Source organism: Uloborus diversus, chromosome 9 (assembly GCF_026930045.1).
Source record: "Uloborus diversus isolate 005 chromosome 9, Udiv.v.3.1, whole genome shotgun sequence".
NCBI lineage: Eukaryota > Metazoa > Arthropoda > Arachnida > Araneae > Uloboridae > Uloborus > Uloborus diversus.
Genome location: NC_072739.1, coordinates 72,507,796 through 72,513,299, shown reverse-complemented (window position 1 = coordinate 72,513,299; position 5,504 = coordinate 72,507,796).

The window sequence follows — 5,504 nt, the reverse complement described above, 5'->3', positions numbered from 1 at the left end:
GGATTAGTTTGTGAAAATTTTTACAACATGATGTAAACCAAAAAAAGTCTTATAAAATGAAAAGTATATCTAAATAATGTTCAATTTTTTATTTCTCATTCAAAGTGTTTTTCTAGCTCAAATAAATTGCAAATATTTACATCTCGGAAATGAAATGTTCAAAGTTTATCTCCTTATGTCATTTTTTATTACATCTGTTTTATGTTCATAGTTAGTAACCATTTATTCATAGCACTGAGAATAAAATGCCGTACACTCCGAAAATCATCCACAGGTGTGTACCCTTTTGAATACTTGACACGGGGGGGGGGACCATCCATTTCGGTGTCCCGGTTGAACATTTCAGAAATCTGGAAATATTATTACTAAATAAACTCATACCTCATTTGAGTTTTTTTAAATTAGTTTATATTTCAACTATAAAATATTATGAAATTGTAAAAATCATAGCTGTATAACATATAAGCTTAATTGAAGAATTCAGAAACTATTTGTTTGCAAATTTCAAAGCAGTTGCTGATTTGTTCTTAAAGCCATGATACAGTTGAGATATTTTGATACTACATACCGTTTGCATTAACATTATGGTTTTTCCAAGAAATTACCATGTGATTTCTTTCATTTTGCATTTTTATAAGCTGAGAAATAAATCAAGCATTTCGCAAATAGCTTCGGATTAATATGGCTCTTCTAGGTACTTCTACACATATTTTTAAAAATGTAAATTTTTGATTTCATCAACAAAAAATTACTGGACAAACCGCGATGTTACCTTTCCTTGATTTCGCAAACGGTGAATTAAGTATGTATTTTATTATTCCTAACGACTCCAGGATTACTTCTTTAGCAAAGAAAAATGCTTTCATGCGAATATGCTTTGTTTAGTGTGCTCTTTGTAAAAAATTAAAAAAAATTTTGCATGTCACAAAGGAGTCAACTAAAAAATAGTAAATGAAAAATTAATTTATCCCTGTGTAAGGGGTTATGCTCCCCCCCCCCCCCGCTTTTTTATTAAAATGCGCCTTTGTGATTCACCCATTACAGAGAAATCAAGTCGAGTTAAACTAATAAAACACGTGTAGCTGTTTGGATAAACGCTAGTGAGGTGAGATATGGAGTCATTTGATTGGTCAATCGTTTCCCCGTCTCGAGTTGCAGGGCGAAGGGGAGAAATTCCTCACTAGGAGGTTTGAGCGTAGCACGAAATGTGGCAACCGACTATTTTCTCACCGATCCTGCCTTGTCGTGAGGGAGAAATAGACGTCACTTGAAGTTCTAGAGACATCCAGAGTAACGCTCCTCAGGAGAGATATTTGTTCCTGTCGCTTCCGCGTCGCCAATGACAAAACAGCAAGATGAGTGTTGTGTTGCTAGAAAGCGCTTAATTTAGTATCTCTTTTATCAAAAATGTTGAAAACAAAAACAAAAAAAATATATTTGATTACCTATCGTTGGATTGTTCGAACAAAATGTAAATGGAGATAGCGTGGAATAAAGTCGGAAGAAAGCTAAATTCTACTGGAAAATTACATTTCAAAAACTAAGAACTATGATAATATTGTTAATGTTTTTGCATTACTTTTGGATTTATGATATTTTTATTGTAAGCTTTACATGAGGTATGTGATAATGTGAAATTTGTACAGAAATGTATGCATTTGACGCCTTTTGGAACCATTTTGCACGTTGTAGTTTACTTATAAATGAGTAAGTTCAATGATTTCTGTAATGACTTTATGAAATGAATTATTTTAAAAGGTATTCAATTTAACTATTAAACTATGAACATTCAAAGTTGAAACATAGTTCAGTTGTTGAAAAAGTCTGAGGAGCTGGAAGAAATTGGTCAAAACGTGCTAAATGAGAATGCACTGAGTTCCATGTTTGAGAAAAAAAAAATTGTGACGATATAATAGAAGTGTTATGTAATTTTTTTCCACTTAAATCATTGTATTATTGAATAATAATATTTTTTAAATCGATAACTGATATGGTTTTACATGAATAACTATTAAATGTTAATAACACTGTCCTAAATGTTTTTAATATTAAACGTTTTAGCACCTTCACATCTTTTAATGAATTGCGTGATTAGTGTTGAAAATTCATTAAAATAAAAGCAATTTTCGAAATTTGATACTCAAATTGTAATGTATTGCGTTGTTTGTAAGTCAAACATTTTTATTATTATTATTATCAAATGATAAAGTTCTTGTTATCAACGTTTCAAATATTTAATATTCGGAATATTCGGTGCCGAATTTATTTGTTTAATATTAAGTTAATTTGTACTTTAAATACGTCGTACAGTTAGTCAAGCGCATGCGACTTGCGTATTTATTTATTATTTCATTTACATTCCTATATTTAATAATTCCCTTATTTATTTACTCATCTGTTTCATTTTCTTTTCATTCATTGATGCGTTCTTTTATGTCCATATTTGTTTAATAAAAGATATCTTTAATAACTTTAATAATCAAATAAAAAACGTTTCCTGAGAAAAATATTAAATTTTTCTCTTTGCCCATCACAAAAAAAAAAACACCCCCCCCCCCCCTCCGTTTTTTGGAGGTACAAATTTACTGCCAAAAATTAAGAAAAAAATATGTTTCAGTGCAAGTTTTATTATAAAATTTATTGTTCGTTCGTTATGTATCGCCATTTTCAGGACAAATTTCCAATTTGTTCATCTTGAAAGTTTTCTCAACTATATTTCACTTTGACCCACATTCCACACACAATTGATTAGTTCTTGAAAATTCATAGGATATTACAAGAGGTTTGGATTAAGTTTAATTTAGGTACTTAACACTAAAAATCTTAAAATGAAAACATCAATAAACAAAAGCTCAGTCTGAAATTTATATTAATTTCTTCTTCGGCTGCGAGTAACAATAAAAACAAAGCTTCATCATCAGATGAATCGTTATCTCACCCGCGAAACGTCGCCATGTTTGTTGACAACTGATAAATGTAGCACTGCGCATGCGCGCTCTATACCATCTTACCTGCTGGTTGTCTGTCAAATGTACTGATAGAGATAAGCCTTGAAAATCCAGTAGTGATCATCCTTTCCGCCTCGAGAAAACAAGAAATTTACTTTTGACGTGTGGCAACAGCGTAAAAATAGAATGAGATTTATCTATTAAGATGAAGGCGACATAAGATTAATTTGGCCATTTTTATTGAAAGAAGTTTAATTAGATAGATGTAAATAATGTGTAAATAGTCTAAAATAAATGTGTTTTTGAATTCAAGCTTTTTCTTTGAAGAACGTCATGAACTTTTTTATTACTGCATAGACAATTTGGCTCACAAAGTAGAAAAATGTGTTACGAGACGGTAACATTTGGCGCCCCCGGGTGGGTTTTGTCTATTCAGTAATACAGATGGAATTATTATGACGTGATCGCCATGGAATGACTGACGAACTTTTGGTTATCCTCTGCAAGATTAAAAGAAGTAAGTTACCATTGCTTACTATACTGTAAGAAACAGAAAATACGATTTGATAGAATTTATAAAAGATATTGTGCTTATTTGCTGAAGTTTTAATTTAAGATAACTGCAATACGTAGATAATGGATGCGGTTAATAAAGCAAAGCGCACTGTTTTTAGAACTCAAACAACAAAATTAATCAACAAAGTTGATGCCAAATTTATAGAAGGTAACATAAATGAAGAGGATTTAGACCAATTTTTGGCAGAATTAGATTTGAAAGAAAAAGAACTTAATTGTCTCGACACTGAAATTCAAAAAACGATTGATTTGAAAGATTTAGAAGACGAAATTTTAAAATGCGATGAATACAACTCTAACATAGTAATTTGGCGATCAAAAGTAAAACGTGCCAAAACAAAATTTGAAGTTCCTTCCCATTTCATTGCGCCGACTGCGACGTTAAATGGTTCAGAAACAGAACAAAGAATTGTGATTCGGGAAAATGAAACTGCTCACATTAATCTTCCGCGACTGATTATCGATAAATTTGATGGTGACCCATCAGATTGGCAAAGATTCTGGGACCAATATGAGTCTGCAATCCATAAGAATACCGATATTTCTAATGTAGACAAATTCAACTATTTACGTTCATATTTGAAAGGGGCAGCTTCGAATGCAATTAAAGGATTTAGCTTGACCAATAATAATTATCAATCAGCTATCGACACCTTAAAAGACCGTTTTGGCAAGAAAACCATAGTTATAAACTCTCATTTGAATAAGTTACTTAGCCTTAATACCGTAAAAAGATCAAATGATGTTGTTTCCTTGCGTAAATTATTTGACACTTGTCAAACTGAAATAAGAAATTTGGAATCGCTGGGAGTAACAGAAGATAGCTATGGAACCCTACTTCGTCCGATTCTGATCAGATTACTGCCAAACGATATAGTATTAGAGATAACTAAGAAGTACACCATAGAGGATGAATGGAAGGTTTCGGAAATAATGAAAATTTTAAAAGCCGAAGTAATAAGTCGGGAAAAGGCCGCAACTTTAATTTCAAGTTCAAGTACGCAGAACACTGAACACTTCCCCCCTGTACATAGTAAACGTGATTCTCAAGAACTGTCTCACAAAACTAGCAAAAATCGTCCTTCAACTGCGTCCGAATTGTTGAACGAAACAAAAATTAAGGGAGGTAAATGTTTTTTCTGTGAAGATGATAAACATTTATTACGAGATTGCAAAGAATTTAAGATGAAACAAATGAGTCAAAAAAGAGATTTTCTGATGAAACTAGGTTGCTGTTTTATTTGTTTTAATAAAGGACATTTAGCCAATAAATGTAGAAGCGTCATAAAATGCCGCATCTGTTCAAGACGTCATTATGAGATGATGTGTCCCGATATTAAGAGAAGTGGAATTAGGGAAAATTCTGAAGATAATGACAGTGAACTAGAGAAAAATGTTGATGCGTTACATTCTATGACTTCCAAAGAGGTTCTCTTGCAAACTTTAGTTGTAAAGTTAATTGGTAAAAATGAAGAACGAAATGTCCGTGCGGTTATTGATACAGGTTCACAGTTTTCATACATCTTGAAACCTACCGTTATAGAAATGGGATTTAAAGTGCATGGAGAAGAAGAACTTAGTCATTCATTATTTGGTGGCGCAAAAACAAAAATTGAGAAGCTTCGTTCTTATAAAATTCTTTTGGCAGATCTGAAAGGCAGTTATACTTGCAGTCTAGATGTTTTAGATCAAAACATTATTTGCAATGACATTCCAAGTATAAGAAAGGGACCTTGGTTAAAGGAGCTGAAAATGAAAGGCATTCATCTAACAGACGTTTAAAGAAACTTTGGACCGGTTGAAGTTCTTTTAGGTGCAGACGTTGCCGGAAAACTTTTCACAGGGAAACGTGAAGAATTAGCTTCCGGTTTAGTTGCTCTACATACTAAACTGGGATGGACTTTGCTAGGGAAAGTTCCACAAAATAATTGTAAAAGAAATTTTACTATGAGTGCTACAACTATGCTGTCCCAAAATGAA